Source organism: Pseudorasbora parva, chromosome 2 (assembly GCF_024679245.1).
Source record: "Pseudorasbora parva isolate DD20220531a chromosome 2, ASM2467924v1, whole genome shotgun sequence".
Classification (NCBI taxonomy): domain Eukaryota; kingdom Metazoa; phylum Chordata; class Actinopteri; order Cypriniformes; family Gobionidae; genus Pseudorasbora; species Pseudorasbora parva.
The window spans coordinates 43,328,372-43,349,357 of record NC_090173.1 but is presented as its reverse complement, the minus strand read 5'-3'; the positions used below and the strand labels follow the sequence as shown (position 1 = coordinate 43,349,357).

At 40.5% G+C, this 20,986-nt stretch overlaps 1 long non-coding RNA gene across 1 annotated transcript in view; it reads right to left on the bottom strand.

Moving 5' to 3' along the window:
- Nucleotides 1-7,185: 7,185 nt before the first annotated feature.
- Nucleotides 7,186-20,986, bottom strand: part of LOC137044478 (uncharacterized) — a 379,696-nt gene continuing 365,895 nt past the window's right edge. Inside the window, exon 3 of the long non-coding RNA XR_010898610.1 lies at nucleotides 7,186-8,110. This is a non-coding gene — a long non-coding RNA (uncharacterized lncRNA). The remainder of the gene's footprint in view (nucleotides 8,111-20,986) is intronic.

The window sequence follows — 20,986 nt, the reverse complement described above, 5'->3', positions numbered from 1 at the left end:
CGGTGATGTAATGAAGTTGTGTTAACCCTTCGTGAATCGCAACACTCGGAGAACACCTCATCGACAATCGACGCTGCTAGATTAGAAAGTAAACGGAATAAAAGCGATTTTTAGATTAGCATTTGATTATAACATCTCATTCTCAAATATGAACGTAAACACCAGTCTACACCCAGCAATGCGCATTATAAAGGTGATAAATACAAATAACCTAACATAATAAACTAAGAGAAGTAGCCTATGAATAATTTAAAACAAAAAGTTTAAGATACACACTTATGTTAGTGTATGACACTGCCATCTGGTGTACTCTCAAGCAAGGTCAATTCATAGCCCACTCGACATGTGGTCATATCCAAAAATAAAAACAGGATTAATTCTTAAGAAACTGTAGGCTATACTGCTGTAAAAGCCTAGCCTATACCAGCTCACTCAACTGGAGATTCAAGATCCAAGAATTTTTAAAACGTTAATTAGCCTATTTTGCGTGTTTCCACAAGTTTGTTGCATGCAGTTCCTAAAAAATTATAAAATAACCACAAAATGATGCATATCCATGGACTTTATTCAAGATTTTAGGTTAAAATGTATAGTGAACGTGTTTAAGCCTATAAATGGGTACTTCATTTTAGTTTTACCTTTTAAAATCAGTACCTTTTAAATTTTGCCTTGATTAGCTCATTTTAAATGGCCTAGCTGTGTGAAACATTAATTTCAATTAGGTAATAATAATAATAATAATAATAATATTAATAATAATAATAATAATAATAATAATAATAATAATAATAATAATAGGCCTATTAATAAAGTAATTTGAAAAATTCTTGTTTAACATGGTTAGATGGAGTTTAGCATGTCATATGGCATGACCTAGAAAGACTATAAAGTTCTCAAAAGTAAATCCTGCCAGCGGAGCAGCGCTATACTGATACAAACAAGCAAAGGCAAATACAGAGACAGAAGATATTTAATCTTACATTATTTACAAATAAAACACAATGCATTGCTGATTGTAAGCCTGTGTTTATGGAGTCGAACTGTGCGCCTTAAGGTAACAAAGCAAGTTGTGAACTCAGCAGGTATTTCTTAAAAGTTTGTTACTTTGTAGTTCAGACTGCACCACCTTAATGGACTTTGTGAGTGTCCTTATGTTTCAACCGCATTTTAGAATGTAGTAGATCACAGATCATTTGCAAGCCAAACTGGTGCCAACATAACAAACTTAAGTAACACGGTGTGAATCATAAGAAAGGTTGCTCCTTTCCCCTCTCTCTCTCTTTCTGTTTCTCCTGCTTCCGTTTCTCATGTCTGCTCCCACATAGTTGGTCCTGGATGATCATGTCCCACATTGCCCACACTTCCCTGCTGATAGAGGTGTGAGGCTTAATCACGGCCCAGAATAGTGTGTGGTTTGGAGAAGGAGGGTGTGCTGGGGGAGGCAGGCTGGATGCCAGCCCTATCTCTGAGAGCACTGGCGTGAGATGTGACTCATTGAAATGCTGTGTGTCTTTACATTCTGCTTCACACACAGTGAGATGATGGGCAGGACAGAGCCCCAGCTGCCTGAGAGACTTTGGAGCACCAACCACACTTATTATTCATTTCGGTTAGAATCTATGAATGCAACTAGAACACAATCAGCTTGTGTTGCAGCTGTGCCCTGGTGGTCAGTGCATGCACACATGTTGATGTGTTCATGTGTTTCTTGTTTTTGTGAACTGTGGGGACATTCCATAGGTGTAATGGTTTTTATACCGGACAAACTTTATTTTATATCCCCCTACACTGCCCCTATCCCTAAACCTACCCATCACAGGAAAAATTCTGCATTTTTACTTTTTCAAAATAAATAAATAAATAAATAAAGCCATTCGGTATGATAAGCCTTTTGAAAAGTGGAGACATGGGTAAATATCCTCATAAGTCACCCTCTCCAGTAATACCAATGTCAAACCTATGCCATTATACACATTTGTGTCTTCCCCCCCCCCCCCCCCCCCAGGTTTGACTTTTAAAGCAATGCAAGTTTCTTTGGATAAAAGCCAAATGCATATGTAATTACAAAATATACTAAATAACATAGTATACATTAATAAGTATGTTTTTTCAGATTTCTGATGTTTTCTGTTTTGTTTCTTCAAGGCTAAGTCCAGTATATTGAACTTATAAAAGGGTTTGGGCAAAGGAAAAAAAGGGAGAAACCGTTTTCTTACCCTTTTGTCTGCCATTTATGGATAAAATGTATTGATTTTTGAGTGACTTCTGTGACGAGCCACTATAATACTTGTGAAGTTGCGTTACTCCCCAAAAAAAGTAACTAATTATGTTACTTACTTATTTTTTATGGAAAATGTAGGTGTTTTGTAGTGCTCATGGAATAGCTGAGTGTTTTCATACAAATAATATAAATAATGTAGAGATACTAATATCAATGATATTATGGCAGACTGCTGCTGATTGCGGTCGAGGGAGGAGATCAATCAAGCAGAGCAGAAACTGTTCTTGAGCCTAACTATGGAGATGCTGAATGACACTGGGCCTTCTGGCAGAACTAGACCAGAAGATGAATGAGTGCAGTTCTTCTTTTTTATGCACATATTTGAAGCTGAAGTATGATGGTGAAGATTGACCAAATTACTTTCAACACCAGCTCCAAAAGGCATTCTTTTCTGGATGACAGTTTGTGTTCTTTCGGAAACAGTAAAGTAGGAGAAGACTGTATGCAGAATACAGTTTACAATTTACCGTTTACCACTGCATAAATGGAAAAACACTTGCGGGTCGTCAGAATGGTTGAACCGAGACTTAAGAGACTTCCTTTACTCAGACTGTTTTTAATAGTACATTTTAAAAAGATCAAACTTGCCTCAAGTACCGTTTGCGATTATTGATTGGTTCTGTTAAAATAACACACGTTGAATTACTGAACATACCTGGATAATACATATATAATTATTTTCATTGATACTGTAGGTATAAATTATCCCTACCATTGATACAACAGAGATACGTTTACTTACATTCTAACGTGCAATAGGCCATTATTTACATAAGAATGACTGCACATGGACCTCCTGCGCATTTACAATGCCAGTGGCAGCAGAGGGCAGTATAGTATCTCTGTTTGGTCTCATGAGCTACTTTTTTTTCTTCTTCCAACATCACAAAATTAGACATTCTGTTTTGATCCATTAAACCAGAGCAAAATGCATTTCTCGCTATTTGAGGAACTGGGGAAATCAAAAGGAGAGTGCGGAGGTCCAGTTTTCAGTGTGTAGCCTACTTAGAGAATTCAAAACTGCAAATTTCACTTGTTGGTCACGTCTTGTTAAAAACAAAGCATCATTGCCAAATGATTGAAATTAGCCAGTCAAATTAAGGTCTGTGTTATGTCTTTGACTGCATAAACAAAATAACAGATTATCACATTCTTGTTGTAATACTCACCATATATACCTAGGACAACAATCAAAGGTGAAACTATCCATGACGTGAATTCCTAGACAATCTTCCGATAATATGTCTCCCATTTCTAATGATAAAATGGATACATTGTCCAGTAGCCTACACACATGTGCAAACACTCCATACTTTTGAAAGCGAGTATGGGGGAGGTTTGGGGAGCTTTATTTGGTGTGTAATGAAACCCTTCTCAATGGGTGGATGTTGAAAGCTGAACATCTGCATCTAATTTAGTGTCCCTCCTATGACGCGAGTACGTCGCCGTTTATAGCTGAAGCGATTATGCCATCAGTGTATTCTTACAGTGCAACAGTTAAAATCCTGCCAGCCTTCAGAATTCACACCGCATCTCGCAAGCGTCCATATGACATCCCATGCTGGAGTGAAATGTCGCATTGTAATTGACATGCAGAAGGGTGTGTGTGTCCCTCATGCCAACCAGAACAAGAAGCTCTGACCTTGATAGATTTGTCTAAGTGAGAGAAGAAATATGACCCAACTGCGAGGTTAAAAGTGTTGGATTGGTGGTGATGTATTAAAGCCTAGAGCATTAAAAAATTACACACTGTAAACCTGAATAAGTTGGCAAAAATCGAGGCAAACTGTTATTATCATACATTTGAACTCCATCCATCCATCCATCCATCCATCCATCCATCCATCCATATACAAATATAAATCCCAGCCCAGTTAAATTTAATGTATATTTTAAAAGAAACAAGTTTATAAAATTCAAAACAATGAAACACTTTAGATTATTTAAAGGGTTAGTTCACAAAAAGAAAATTCTGTCATTAATTACTTACCTTAATGTCGTTCGACACCCGTCAGACCTCGTTCATCTTCAGAACACAAATGATTTTTGTTGAAATCCGATGGCTCAGAAAGGCCTTCACTGACACCAATGTCATTTCATCTCTCAGGACCCATAAAGGCACTAAAGGCGTCGTTACAAAACCCATCTCACTACAGTGATTCTAAAATAATTTTATGAAGCGATGAGAGTTTTTTGTGCACAAAAAACAACAACTAAATAAATACATTTATTCATAACTAAATAATGACTTATATAGTGATGGGTCAATTTCAAAACAACGTTTCGAACCGTTATGAATCAGTGTATCGATTCATGATTCGGATCGCCAAAGTCACGGCAAAGATCCGAATCATGAATCAATATGCTGATTCATAACGGTTCAAAACGTTGTTTTGAAATTGACCCATCACTATATAAGTCGTAATTGATTTATTTTTTTTGTGCACAAAAACTATTCTTGTCGCTTCATAAAATTATTGTAGAGCCACTGTAGTGAGATGGGCTTTGTATTGACGTCTTTTGTGCCTTTTATGGGTCTTGAGAGAGGAAATGACATGAAATGTCTGAGCCATCGGATTTCAACAAAAATATCTTCATTTGTGTTGCAAAGGTCTTATGGGTGTAGCCTAGAAATCTAGACGCACCCTAGCGGCAGCAAATTTAATTTGCCCGCAAGTGTCGTCTAGCAACTCTCAATACCCTTCTGAGCTGTGTTCCTCAAAATCTGGACGGCCCAATCACATCATGTATAGAGTCGGCGGGCGGGGCCATAATGACGACAGCCGAGTTGCGTTTGCGTGCTTCTAGTAAACAAAGAAACTGGCGAACGGCGGCGGTCTTTCGAATCAGCTCTGACCGTGACTCTGGAAGACTTGGAGTTAAGCTTTTCTCTGAGAAAAGAACAAAGAACGGCACTGAAGTCATTCTTACAGTTTTTCTCGATTGCTTAAACACTATAACCAGGGTTTTGAACTAAAATTTCAAAACCATAACGCCATTTATCAAAAAGCACACCCATTTCACTAAACTATAAACACTATTCCCTGTTTTGACACATGAGTCAGATTTGTTGAACTGTCACTGCAAAACTCTACACACAAATCCCTTAATTTCTCATTGCCTAGACCATGTGGTCATTTAGAAAGCACTAGCATTCAATATAGTTCACTCAAATCAGCATAGTTTCAGCTCAATTAGCACACAATTACCCAGGTGAAAACACTAAGAGTCAAAATTGAACACACATCAATCAGAACTTTCAAGATACATAAAAGTGCCAGAGTCAGTTCATTTGAGATTTGGAACAATGGATCCACAAAGAAATGAAGGAAGAGGTCGAGGAGGGAGAGGAAGAGGACGTGGGTGGTGAAGGAGGAGGAAGAGGAAATGGTGAAGGAGGAGGGAGAGGAAGAGGATGTGGTGAAGGAGGAGGAGGAGGAGGAGGAGGAGGAGGAGGAGGAGGAGGAGGAGGAGGAGGAAGACAAGCAGTCTCGGATGAAATTAGAGCCAGTTTAGTTGATCATACGAGAGAAGTGCCAATCATATGTATATTCCATATTTTATCATAAGTGTGGGGACATGCACTGGTCTTGGTCTTGACTCGGTCTCGGCCTGTCTTGGTCTTGGTCTTGACTTGGTCTCGGCCCTTCAAAGTCTTGGTCTTGTCTTGGTCTCGGCCCTTCAAAGTCTTGGTCTTGTCTTGGTCTCGGCCCTTCAAAGTCTTGGTCTTGTCTTGGTCTCGGTTTAGGTGGTCTTGACTACAACACTAGTGGAAAGTGTATGATCGAGAACCTTATATGCTTGTTCACCTCGTCCAGGCCATGTGTCAGTAGATGCGTGCCAGGGGTGGATCAGGCATGCAAGAGGATTTTACCCCCGCTGCCAGGCTAGGGCTAATATAGCCTGTGATGTGGATGAGATTCTCTGGCCTGACCCAGACCAAAGACGGGAGGCTGAGGCGGAATACAATTTTTTTTTTTTTTTGTACTGTGTAGTATGAATGAATGAATAAAAATGTGCCAATGTACCCATTGGTTGTGTCTTTTGTTCATCATGTGAAAAGGTTTGTTAGGAGGGGAACCACAAGTAACATAACTTACCAGTTTTGGAAATGTTGTTTTGAATTTATTGCACCAGTGTGTTAGACTATGTTGTAGTGTGTGTGATTTTGAGGGCTTGTGTGTCTTGTCTGAGGGCAAAGTTTGGTTTTTCAGCAAGAGTGAATGGTTTTGATTGTAGAGCTTCATTTTGACCTGAAAATAGGTTGTTTGGGAAACTGGGTGAGATGTTATGGATTTGTTTTTATAGTTTTGAGAATATGAGGCATAGTTTCAAGAAATGTGTTTAAGCAATCGAGAAAAACTGTAAAAAGGGAAGATGTGTTCAGAGTTTAGCCGACCGGATACGGCGAATGTTTAATCAGTCAGCGAGCTCTGTTTCACCTTCGTTGCTCTGGTTGGTGTAGCGCTATCCTATCGCGTGCAGAGGGAGTTTGAAAGACAACCGTTTATCCCGCCCCTCAGATTGAGCCCTGTCTATGGTGAGTTTCCAGACCAAACATCTTGATGTGGGTCTGGCTTGTCAGGCTATTATGGGTGTTGAACGACATGGATTTTTGCCTGAACTAACCCATTCAAATGTGTCAGTTTGGTAAACTAAAAATAAAAACACAGTTTTAAATACTCATAAAAGTTAATTTGATTTAACTAATTTGTTTAATTTGAGTTGGCTCTACTCAAACCAATTCATAATTTTAAGCTTTAGGGTATGTATATTCTCAGCCTCAGACGTACCGGACCATTGGCTGAACATCTGATATATAGGGGAACTTTTTGAAGTCATCATATGATATAAATTCCACAGAATGTCCACAAGACATCTATTGTGTTCTTTACCGATTCGCCTAGAAACAAAGACAGCCCAGACTCCCTCATGGAAGACGAACGTCACCTTGTTTACAACTGTGACAATGTGCACTAACCAGGATCAAATAAACACTGGGTTTTCAAAAGTATGTGAAGTTTGCAGCTCCATTGTTGCCATAAACTTGCACATCACTCTTGAAGCAATAATTTACAGATGCATGACGGTCTGTTATGGCAGGGTCTTTGTCTTTACATTTTCGCAGAACAAATCAAACTGTGATGGGTTGCGTTACATGTCAGTCAAATGTCCTTTTGGGTAGTCCCTGACCAATGAAACCTGTGAAAGAGTCCAGACCCTCTGCTGTCAGTCTGAAGGTCTGGCTATGCGCGTCTAGGGTTTACAGTGCATGCAGCATTAGTGAGATATGGTGTAAGTGTAAAATAATAGTTCACTAAGAAAAGACAATTCTATAACTCAATGTCATGTTCTAATCTAAAGCATACAGTTAAATTTCCTATCTATCCCAGATTTAGGTTGAGATTGGAAGGAAAAGGAAGAATGAATGAGATTATCAATAATGATTTAAATTTCAGCATACATTTATGATACTTTAACTTGTGTGTTATGTTTTTTTTTCAGGATTCTCGAATTGAAAGTTAAAAAAAGCAAGATTCATTTGAAAACAAAAAACAAATCTTTCAATGTAAGAACAGTCTTATCAACCCCGATCTTTTGAAGCAAGGGTGACATAAACAAGATCAGTGCCTTCCACAATGGATGCCTCAGGAGGATGTGTCATATATTCTAGCCTATGAAAATCACAGATGAATAACTGTATAGAAGAATGAAGATGAGATCAAGCTTTGTTCACTGAGATCAAGCGTTGTTGCATCTGATGGCTTGGACATGTTCTCAGAATGGACCAGGACTGAATCCCAAAGACTGCCTTGAGATAGACACCACCTGGCAGATAAAAAAAAAAAAAAGCGACCTTAGGCACACAGTGCTGGCAGAACCGAAGGAGATGGGTCTGAAATGGGGCGAGGCGCAGCACGTCGATAGGGAAGAACAGGAATAAGTACGTACGGAAACTTTTGAAAGAATTTAGAGCCACTGTCAGTGGACAATGTCCAGGAACATTGTCCTAAAATTTGGGATAGTAAGGCGGTTTGCAGTTTACACACTGGGCTTAATTTTGACTTACAACCCTCTCAATTTAAGTGACGGGTCTACATGAACACACACGAGGACCAGCAAACTGATCATGTGCAGCAAAAGCAGCTATGAAACACCCTGAGTGAAAAAGGCTTGTTCGCCTTAATGAAGTGAAACAAATCAGATTGAATTCCTTTAGTTTGAGGCAAACTTTAAGTTTGAATTAATCTTATTTTCTTACCATCAGTACCATTTTCTTCATTTAGTGTTGTTTTCAGGTGCACTAATTGCGGGGACAATTACCCAGGTGTTAAATGGGGTTAAGCACCTTGCTCAAAAGCCCAGCGGTGATAAAGCAGAGCCATGATTTTAAGACAATTTCTGGGTCTTGTTGTTATTTCACTCTTTCTTCTGAAATAAAAAGCTGAACTGTTTTAATAATTAATCTTCAGATAAACAAACCTAGCACCTGCAATACTTATCTAACTGTCAAAAAACAAACAAAGAAAAAAAAATACAGTGAAAAACATCTTTTAGAGATTATAGTTTATCTCTATGGTAGATGCTGTTGTTTGCTGCAAGTGTAACAAGCCTGTCAGGTTTGATTCTGCCGAAGAGACTGGGGCAATAAAACCTGCGAAATATTGTTTGCAGGCAGGATCAGGGAGATATATGACTTGAGAAAGTAAATTTACTCGGAGAAGAAAATGGGAGCAAAACAAATAGACATCCTAGCTCAGATGAAATAGTGCATTCAGTGGAATAGAGAGGCTGAAAAAAATGCTGGAAAAATAAATTGTAAGGTCTGCCAGCAATGAGACAGATGGGGCATGTTTGAGGGTGCTGACAAACGGTGACAGTATCAGTTGCTTTGAAATGTAGTGCTGGTGTCACTGTCTCATTAAAATAACCCCAAGACATCTAGCATGATAAAATATATGCATGTTTTATGGGATGTGAATTTTAAAAGAAAAGTAAACTTGATCTAGTGACTGATGAGCGCTGGAAATAAAAACACACCCAGGGCTTGAGTAGGTGCAGATGAAGTTAACTAGCTGCTATTTGATAGAGGCCATTGGGATTTGTTCTACATGAAAGATGCTTAAGGGCCTCATGCGGTCAGGGGTCGTATCTATTGAGTCTCGCGTCCTTGAATAATTGTGTATTTGCTAAATGTTTATGTCCCTTGTGAATGAAATATGACCATAGTGTTTGTTGCCAATGTCTTGTGAAACTTGGCAAAGAGTGTCATTTGAAAGAATAATGAGCAATTTAAAATACAGTCTCTCCTAGGAGCTGACCTGATCTAGCATTGCTTACTCTCAAGCTAAAACACTGCGGGGGTTATGAGGAATGGTTTTGAGAATTTTTTTAATTAGTTGTAGTATATATATTTCAATCAACTCTCATAATAGTTTTAGGGTCAGATTTACTAAACAGGGCAAATTTGTGTGAGAGCACAATTCCAAACCTCCAGTTAGCATCTGGTTTAAATGAATTTACCAGCATAAACCTGTAAATTACCTCGCGTGATTCATTTAAATACTTTCCTTCCATAGATTTTGTGCCTGAAAGGGATGCAATAACGTCAGCTGCAAAAATAACTGTCCACACCTTCTAATTTATGTCTTTAGTAAATCCTGACAGTAGTTTTAATGGCAAAAAATGGTTTGTCCTGGTGCAAGCTGTTTGTAAATCTGGCCCTTAGAATGTTAATAAATATGGAAATGTTAATGTATTTGGACTATATCTGCTACACTGCTGCTGCGGAGCAAGTATGGACTTGCTACTGCTATTTGATACACAGAACAAATATCTGGACATATATAATTCCTTTACCTTGCAGATCTAGGTGGAGCTGAGGGAGGTGAAGGGTTTCAAAGGACTCTGAACTAGACAATACTATTTAAATGTTGATAACACAATCTGCTCCACAGAGGCCAATCAGCATGTGCCAAGAGGTAATGTTTTGATCGCTTGCATGCAGATTGCATGTAAATGACCTATCAGCCTGCGCCCTCTAGACCAAGGGTTTTCAATCTGCGGAGAATGGGGAGTCAGAGGCGAATGGGCCGACTGAATCAAGCTGATAGAAGAGCAACTTTGACTGAAATAACCACTCATTACAACCAAGGTATGCAGCAAAGCATTTGTGAAGCCACAACACGCACAACCTTGAGGCGAATGGGCTACAACAGTAGAAGACCCCACCGGGTACCACTCATCTCCACTACACTGTAAAAAAATGTTGTTGGTTATTGTTGTTTTAACTTAAAAAAGTAAGAAACCTGGTTGCCTTAAAATTTTGAGTTTATTGAATTTTTTTTGAGTTGATACAATGAAGGAAATTTGTTTAATAAATAGAAACTCAAAAGAGTATTGTATCTGAACCACATAAAAAATGTGATAAATCATGAAAATAGCACAATTTGGCATGTTTCAATGCGTCATCAGGAATAAAACACACACAGTTACCCAATATGCTTACAAAATCCTTTAATAATATTTTTCATGAACATCAAAACATTTTCATTGTATTAACTCAAAAATTTTAATTTCAATGAACTCAAAATTAAGGCAACCAGGTAACTTTTTTCTAAATATTTTTTTTACAGTGTACAAATAGGAAACAGAGGCTACAATTTGCACAAGTTCACCAAAATTTGACAGTTGAAGACGCTGATCTGATGAGTCTCGATTTCTGTTGAGACATTCAGTCAGAATTTGGCATAAACAGAATGAGAACATGGATCCATCATGCCTTGTTTTCTCTGCACACTTTAGGCCCCTTAGTGCCAATTGGGCATCGTTTAAATGCCACAGCCTACCTGAGCATTGTTTCTGACCATGTCCATCCCTTTATGACCACCATGTACCCATACTCTAATGACATTTTTTTGACATGTAGTTGCAAAGTTATTTATAGTTAGTAGAATGTCTTAAGTGGACTATCAAAATTAAGTGTTACCGTTATGTTTTTCTCAAAACAAGACTAATTTTTGATTGTCCAGTAAATGTTTCTTAATGTAAGAATTTTTTTGTTGAAATTTTTAAAAGAAACAAGACAAAAATACTAAGTAAGAAAAGCATTTTTTTGCAGTGCAGCTAATCAGATTCAATACTAATAATAATTATTATCATTATCTTCAACTTTTCTAGATTCAAGTTGCCTTCCTAAGTATTCTCTTAATAAAAGAATGTGATGTTACCGTTACTGATTCTGTTGCTCTGCTCTTGTGAGTCATGCCTGCCTGGATAAGTGCCATCATCCTGTCCTACATGTCACCACTATCCCCGATCCCCTCTCGCGTCCCTCTTCAGCTCCACTGTCAAACTACACCTGAGGACTCTCTTCTCACCTCTACTCAATTCTGCCATAGTATTTTGAGAATATGCTGCTATCAGAGAGTTTTTTTTAGACTTGGGTTGAAGATGTGATGGACATTTACTCTGTGATGGAACAAAGCCTCAGAAGTGTCAGTTTTGCTATTTGCTTGAGACAAAACATGCTGAATTTGTTTGTCTGCCATTGTTTTGAATATATGAACTACTTCATTAGACTTGACAAATTAGAAAGTAATGTAGCCCTACTGTCTAAAAATAAATAACTAATGCAACAATAACTGACAAAACCAGTCACAGCTTGACATTTTCAGAGACAAACAAATACAAAGCAGATGAATATTTATTGAAGTAAGCACTGTTTAGTTTACAAATGGTTTCTTAATTTTAGCCCTGTATTTGTCATAGTGAGCAGGGATGAGGAGAGATGAGAATCCAAACATTTGTTTAAGAAACAAACAAGACAAGATAGTTCTGAGCTGAGGCAGAAACATAATCCAGACCACAAATGCAACAGTTTATGAAGACTAGCAAGAAAAAAGACTACAAACAACAACTAAAGTGTACTGGGGTATAGAGGGTGCATTGCCATGACTTTCCCGCTGGAACACACCACCTCAGATGAGTTCTGAGTGGAAGAACAGCTGCTGCGTGACTGCAGTTAATAGGGGAAATGTGAATAAAACAAAAGTTTAGCGGTCTAAATTAACGCTAGGACTCAATATGTGTTCCTTACAACTTATCAAAGATCCAGTGATTTATGGATATTCACATGCAGCCAAAAATTGTGTATTCCTGTAATTTATGAGCCTTATTTCGATACATACATATTTATCACTGTCAGTCATCACAATTTCGAGAGTCAGTCCTACATGTATGCGGATGGGCCTATGTATTAAAGCGGGTCTGTGCCGCTTATCAAGAATGGAAAACAAAAGTTTTATTAATAATTTTTATATTGCCGCCTAGACAGCACGCAAGAGTGCTTGATAATCCACTCTTAATCCAAAGAAGCTGTCACTTGAATGAATGTCTTATTTACATAATATCCATACTTAGATAGGATTAGTGCACATGCAGAACTCAGCAACCTCTCTGGAAACGGGCCTGGTTTTGTGAGGTTTTCATGGCATTCACGCTGAAAACCAGTCCTGCCTCTCAGTCTTTTTGCCACTCGGTGGGGCGTAACCACAGTCAGTCCAGATGCCGGTGACGTCATGTGCATACCCCAAAACAAGGAAACACAGGCTGGAATCATTCATGACATTCATGCCTTGCCTATTATCTAGAGCAGGGGTTGGGAACGTTGATCCAGAAGGGCCACTCTCTTGCAAAGTTTAGCTCCAACCCTAAAAAAAAAACACTCACCTGCCTGTGACTTTAGTAACTCCTAAAGAACTTGATTAGCGTCAGGTGTGTTTGATTAGGGTTGGAGCTAAACTCTGCAAGAAAGTGGCCCTTCTGGATCAACGTTCCCCACCCCTGACCTAGAGTTTAAAAAGACATTCACATATAGGGTTTAGTGTAGCATGAAAAGTTAATTTTCCAAAAAGCTTATCCATAAATCTTGTGGAATAAACACAAGACATTAGCCTGAACACTTTGCAATGATTCTCCTGTTTATATTTATCGCGCCGTGCTACTGCTCACACGTAGTGGGTTTAATCTACATCTTGGACCAGAGATAACTGACCTGAGCCATACATTAGAAACCCCACAGTTACTGAAATACAGCCTTATAACAGAAAGTCACAGTCTCAAACATGATGGGTTTTATCCGTTTTACAAACACAGCCACTGTAACAATCCTTATGATAAAGGTCTTAATTTGCAAACAATTTGTCTAAACAAACTGCATTGCAAAACTAATATATAAAGCTTCCAGACAGATTGCTTGTTGGAGCAAACAAACTGTGTTTTGTTAATTCTGTCCACATTTAGTTATGAATGGGGCCTCACACACAGCTTGATTCACGCTTTGCATTTCTCCCCAGGAAAAAAATTCTACCCTCTGTCCAGACTTTTAGGATACCAGGTATAGATTTGCACAATTCATAAGCACAATACTTCAGCATGTTTCCCACGCCCGTGCCTAGTTACGGTTGCTAAGGCATGATTGGCCTGTGGCGTTTTTTTGGGCGGGGCTTAGCGAAGGATCAATTAAACTTGTTATAACACAAAGATGACCTTACTGGAAAGGTTATTTGAAGCTTAATCAATGGCTCATTGGTGACCTTCTCTGTTTTCTCATTAGCAATTTCATTGGTGATGTCGGCAATGGGTAGCTACTTAATAAACTCCATGACCTCATCTATTAAATGACCATTAAGCTAATCTCTGATCTCAGAGGTGAAACATGACAGTAATGTTTTTCGTATTTTCGCGTACAGACGACAGCGTTTCAAACTATTGCCACAGAATTAACACAATTCACTTCAAAACATAAAACTGGTTCAAAATAATGAATAGAGAGAACACAAGAAAAAAAGAAAGAAAGAAAGAAAGAAAGAAAGAAAGAAAGAAAGAAAGAAAGAAAGAAAGAAAGAAAGAAAGAAAGAAAGAAAGAAAGAAAGAAAGACATCTGCAAATATCTTGTTGAAATGAGGGCAATCACCACATTTCTGAGTCCTTATGAGCAGATCCTTAAACAGCAGAACCTGTCTATATTCCTGCATGGCTCTGCTAATAGGAAAGTGTATGTCAATCAATTGACTGTATCTCTGTCTCTGGGGTGAGACAGAGTGGAAAACTCCAGCTGAGACCAGAAATTACAGCATAGCCATCAATGCTTGGCAGTGTTGGAAAACTTTTTTGAAACTCCCAAGCTACTCCTTTTAAGTAGTTAAACTTTAGTCTAGCCACCCTTTAAAAAAGTAATAAAATAAACTAATAGCATAATATTACTAACTACAAGCTATATTAAAAATCAACAATATACAAATATTAAACAAACAATCTCTGCTAGAAATGTTATGTTCCAAGAGCATTCTCAGAACATCCCCGCTGGTGTCAAGGACGTCGCCTATAGTAACGTTCCCAGAGCTCTATAAAGGGTTCGGGGGCATTAATCAGCAGACCTTCATGGAAAATTCAGGACTGTCTCGGAAATGTTTAGGGGACCATATTTTATTTGCAAATTTGATGTTCCCAGAAAGGTCTCAGAACGTCCCTGTATTCACAGAGACCAGGGGCCGGTTGCATAAACCACTTATACTAGTCTTAAAAGTAAGTCTTCTAATTTTTTTCTTCAAGACTGGTCCTAACTTTTTAAAATGAGTTACATAAAATGGTAGATCAGTTTAATTTAAATTAGAAAAGTAAGACTGATTACATTTTGGCTAATTGCTAGTTGGACAAATTAGAGCTTAAGACACAGTCTTAACATGGTGGCTATAGGTTTATGCAACTAGCCCCAGAGCTTGTTATTTTTAGCCCAAAAATGCTCACCGCCTGTACAATTCAGAAATGTGCTTTTAACATATGACATAGCTCTGCATGATCTCTGTGAATACAGTCAGAGACATTGGTAACTTTAGCCACATTAGCTGTCAGCTTGCTAACAAAGGCCCAAAATATAATCTGCAGTATGTACATGTTCTGAATATGAAGTTGGACAAACAGTTGGTATTGATCCATATTTGAGGAGCAACTTGCAAATCCTGTGTTTTACTGACCCTCATTTGCAAAGCAGCCCAGTGTACATTGATTCACTCAAACATGTTCTGAAGGCGTTCAGTATATGTGATGGAAGGACCTAAATAGGACATATTTAACATTCTAATAATAACATTCTAGGTTTGTCCCCTAAAGGTCCTGCAAACATTATGGGAATGTAGTGTTGATAGATGCCACTGCACTGAACAAGATTTGTTACAGCACAGTCGTGAACTAATCATCCCTATCCGACTAACAGAGAATGGTCCCACTTTTGTATTAGGTGGCCTTAACTATATGTCAACATGTACGATGTACATCAAAAAATAAGTACAAAATACTTATTGTGTTCATATTGTTTTGCAAAACACTTCTGCTGATATTGAGGTGGGATACGGGTAAAGTTAGGGACAGGTGTTGTGGTTTGGGTAGGTTTAAGGGTATAGGGTTAGGTGTAAGGGAGGGGTCAACAGTCTAATTATAAATGTAACTACAGAAATTAATTACAGATGTAATTACATGCAGGTAATTTTAAAAAATGTTAGTACAATGTAAAAACATGCATGTACACAATAAGTGCATTGTATCAAATGACTAATTAAAGTGTTAGTACATAGGCCACCTAATATAAAGTGGGTCCTAGACTCCCAGGGAACCATATGAGAATGTTCTGTTAATATCCCATATTTCCAAAATAACTAAATCATAAAAGGAACCTTGAACTTCATGAACAAAAGAGGACGTTTTTGGAACTTCCCTAATGTTCTATAAATGTTCGGGATTTTATAGGCAAGATTGTGAGAACATCACCTCCTACGTGGGATATCTTCTTAAATAGACAAATTTACACCCAATGAAACACTCTCTCCCAGTTTATTGATTGTGCACTTACTTCCATTCAAATCTTAAAAGTACATTTTTAATGTACTTAATAGTGGAATACAGTAGTAATAATAAAAAAAAAAATCATTGTTTGAATATTTTTTTATATTTCTAAAAGTATTTATTTTGTTTTGGTTTAAAGAAATGCACTTATTTTGATGTGTTGACTAATACATTACATATAAAGTACTTGGTTAGGTAACCGTTTTGATAGTTCACTTTAAACAAACATTCTAATAACGGTAAATGACTGGATACACTGTGGATTCAATCCATGACTAAGAGGTAGAGCAGGAACAGGATTTTAATAACAAAACTCAGGAGATAATCACAGAATACACTTCATACACGCTTTGGACTACAAAGACTAATCCAGAACTCAGTGTATATAAGCATGGAGATAATTGATGAACACAGGTGAAACAGAATAACAGATCAATTAACACAGAGAAACTAGGGCGCGTTTCAAAAAGATCCCTATGTCCCCTATGTCAGGGCACTGATAAGGACATAAGTCAATGGACTGACTCCCTGATCAGTGCACTGACTAGTGGACTAGAGACACACCCTGGGTCACGGAGTAGAATACAAAGAAAGCACAATGGGAAACATAGTAAAAAAATCTTTAATATTAACTAACTCTCATTAGAGTATTAGACTGGTGCTCCCCAACAGACACAAATAGCCTATTTTTAAAGGAACACCCTGACTTTTTGTTTTCGGAAAAATGGGCTAACTTTCGTCAACATAACCAACGTGACAACCTGCTTGCACAGTGTGCTGGGGACTATTTTCAGGCTCTGCGTAATATCATTGCACCGCTGCACGCATGGTACAGCAGCAAAGTTCCCGGATTATTACGCAGGAATGAGAGTATAGTCCCAAGCCATATCGGTCTAGAAAATCGCAACTTTTCATTTTCCGTCGGTCTTAGTACACTACTGTCACATGCCTGTCCTGTCTTGTGTGCACTTGTGGGTTTTGTTATGTTGAGCATGTGCTCGTGTCCCTGTCAGTTCCCTCCCCCTTGTTATCTGATTATTGGTTAATTTGCCCCACCTGTTCTCCCTCATTATCTGCCTTGTTTGTTCCCTTTATAATCTCCTTGTGTTTGTCAGTCTGTGTTGGATCCTTGTGTAATGTCTGCGTCTTCCGTCCTCCCCGTGATTCTGTTGGTTTGTTTAAGTTTGTATTTATATTATTCTATTATGTGTTTTTCCCCCTCGTGGGTTGTTGTTTTGAGTTTATGTTTTATTTTATAATAAATGATCATTTTCTGCACTTGAGTCCTCGCACCCTTTTCCCTTGTTTGTGACGTGACAGAAGGATCCAACCATCTGAGGACTCAGCAGGACTTGTTTTTTTGTTGTTTGTTTTTCCCTTTTTTTTTTCTCCCTCATGGAGTTTGGGAAGAGACTACGAGTGATGCGACACCTAAACTCGAAGTACATCCGGCAACAGGGGTCGGATGTACAAGAGTTTGCAGGACTGTTCCTCAAGGAGGTCGAACATTTTGGGCTCAACGAGGCAGAGTGGAAGGAGACTTTTAACCTCTGCCTCGACATGCCCCTCTCTCCAGGGGTGATGGACAGGATGGGGAGTCTGGGGTTCTGGGAATTTGTCTACTGCCTGGGCCCCAGTCCTTCCATGGTGCGTGTTCCGGCGGATCGTGCTCCGGTGGTCCCTGTGCCGGTGGATCGTGTTCCGGTGGTCCCTGCTCCGGTGGTCCCGAAACGGAGGAGGAGGAGAAAGGCTCCCTCCGTACCTGCTCCGGTGGTCCCGATTCCAGGGGTCCCAGTACCGGTGGATCGGATTCCGGTGGTCTCTTTGCCGGCGGATCGTATTCCGGTGGTCCCTATGCTGGCGGATCGTATTCCGGTGGTTCCAGTACCGGCGGATCGTGCGCCGGTGGTCCCTGTGCCGGTGGATCATGTTCCGGTGGTCCCTGTGCCGGTGGATCGTGCTCCGGTGGTCCCTGTGCCGGTGGATCGTGCTCCGGTGGTCCCTGTGCCGGTGGATCGTGTTCCGGTGGTCCCTGTGCCGGTGGATCGTGTTCCGGTGGTCCCTGTGCCGGTGGATCGTGTTCCGGTGGTCCCTGTGCCGGTGGATCGTGTTCCGGTGGTCCCTGTGCCGGTGGATCGTGTTCCGGTGGTCCCTGTGCCGGTGGATCGTGTTCCGGTGGTCCCGAGTCCGGAAACGGCCTGGAGGGCTGTGATGGGATGCTTTGTGGTGGCAGTCCTGCATGCGTGGAAGGAGCACAGGGCTTTATCCGAAGCCCCGGAGGCAGTTCCGGTGGTCCCAGTTCCGGTGGATCGTGTGCCGGTGGTCTCAGTTCCGGTGGATCGTGTTCCGGTGGTCCCTGTGCCGGTGGATCGTGTTCCGGTGGTCCCAGTTCCGGCAGATCATGTTCCGGTGGTCCCAATGCCAGCAGATCGTATTCCGGTGGTCCCAGTGCCGGTGGATACTGCTGGACTGGAGAAGTTTCCCCAACGCCCTGCCTGCGCCGCTGAGGCGCCCTGCTCTCCCTGCGCCGCTGAGGCGCCCTGCTCTCCCTGCGCCCCTGAGGCGCCCTGCTCTCCCTGCGCCCCTGAGGCGCCCAGCTCTCCCTGCGCCCCTGAGCAGTCCTGCTCTCCCTGCGCCGCTGAGGCGTCCTGCTCTCCGTGCGCCGCTGAGGCGTCCTGCTCTCCGTGCGCCGCTGAGGCGTCCTGCTCTCCGTGCGCCGCTGAGGCGTCCTGCTCTCCGTGCGCCGCTGAGGCGTCCTGCTCTCCGTGCGCCGCTGAGGCGTCCTGCTCTCCGTGCGCCGCTGAGGCGTCCTGCTCTCCGTGCGCCGCTGAGGCGTCCTGCTCTCACCGCGCCGCTGAGGCGTCCTGCTCTCACCGCGCCGCTGAGGCGTCCTGCTCTCACCGCGCCACTAAGGCGTGCTGCTCTCACCGCGCCTCCCTGGCGCCCCCTGCACTCACCGCGCCTCTCTGGCGCCCTGCTCTCACCGCGCCTCCCTGGCGCCCTGCTCTACCCGCACTGCCCTGGCTGCCTGAACTCTATGGGCCGCCCCGGCCGCTTGAACTTGGTGGGCCTCCCTGGCCATTCGAACTTTGTGGGCCACCATGGCCTCCTGAACTTTTTGTTTTCCTCGTTCCTCCCTTGTTTACCCCTCCCTTGTCTGTACCTTCTTTGTCTTTCCCTCCCGTGCCCCCCTGGTCTGTCCCTCCCGTGCCCCCCTGGTCTGTCCCTCCCGTGCCCCCCTGGTCTGTCCCTCCCGTGCCCCCCTGGTCTGTCCTTCCCGTCCCTCCCTGGTCTGTCCCTCCCGTCCCTCCCGTCCCTCCCTGGTCTGTCCCTCCCGTCCCGCCCGGGTCTGTCCCTCCCGTCCCTAGTGGAGCGTCTGGTAGCCGCTCCTTAAGGAGGGGGTAATGTCACATGCCTGTCCTGTCTTGTGTGCACTTGTGGGTTTTGTTATGTTGAGCATGTGCTCGTGTCCCTGTCAGTTCCCTCCCCCTTGTTATCTGATTATTGGTTAATTTGCCCCACCTGTTCTCCCTCATTATCTGCCTTGTTTGTTCCCTTTATAATCTCCTTGTGTTTGTCAGTCTGTGTTGGATCCTTGTGTAATGTCTGCGTCTTCCGTCCTCCCCGTGATTCTGTTGGTTTGTTTAAGTTTGTATTTATATTATTCTATTATGTGTTTTTCCCCCTCGTGGGTTGTTGTTTTGAGTTTATGTTTTATTTTATAATAAATGATCATTTTCTGCACTTGAGTCCTCGCACCCTTTTCCCTTGTTTGTGACGTGACAACTACACAGTGACTATACACATCACAACATTTAAATAGGAAAATGTTGGTGTTATTTTTAAGGAGTAGGGTAGATGGAGGGGTTTGCCTCCACTCTTTGTGCTAAGCTAGGCTAGCGGTAGGTGCGTCAGACAGAGTTATGGCACGCCCAGAGATGAGCATGGTATCTATGGACTTATCTAACTCTGGGGGACACGGTGAATAAGCTAAAGTACCAAAAAATTCCTACATAACATCAAATTTCAGTACATTCTGAAGTACACTTTAATAATCAGTCATCTTTTTGAAAGCTTTTTGAAAGTTCAATAATAATGAACTTAATGAAATAATGAACTTAAAACTTAAAAAAAGTGGATCTAACATTTGACTAATTGCATTTAAAATACATTTAAACTATACTATATTTTAATGTAATTGCTGTTCAGAAAAAAATTCAGTTCAAACTTAATTACATTTTTACAGTATATTGTTTCTTTAATAAAAGTTTGCAGTTTATTTTAAGAAGTATATGTTAAAGTGCAGTGCCATTCTGATAATATATTTTGATATATTCCAATGGTGGTATTAAAGTTATGCTTTGAATGTGATTTATTTTTAAATGGATGGATTAAATCATACATTCTGGTGTTATTCTGATTGCCCAAATGTCTTGATTATTCTCATTTCACCTTCTGCTGTGTGAAAATGAAGAGTACAAATATACGCTTGAAGCCAAAAAGTGATGATGTCGTGATAGGTAAAAGCACCAGGGGAACAGCTTTTTCAAGCACATTTTATATTTAAATTTCATTTCTCATTACTTATTCTTAAAATAGACATTTTTAAGCAGATTTCTCATAATTACATTCTATATAATAATCCGAGGTACAGAGCATCTGGAAAGTATTCACAGTGCTTCACTTTTTCCACATTTGGTTATGGCTTTATTTCAAAATGGATTAAATTAATTATTTTTCTCAAAATTCTACAAACAATTCCCCATTATGACAACATGAAAGAAGTTTGTTTGAAATCTTTTC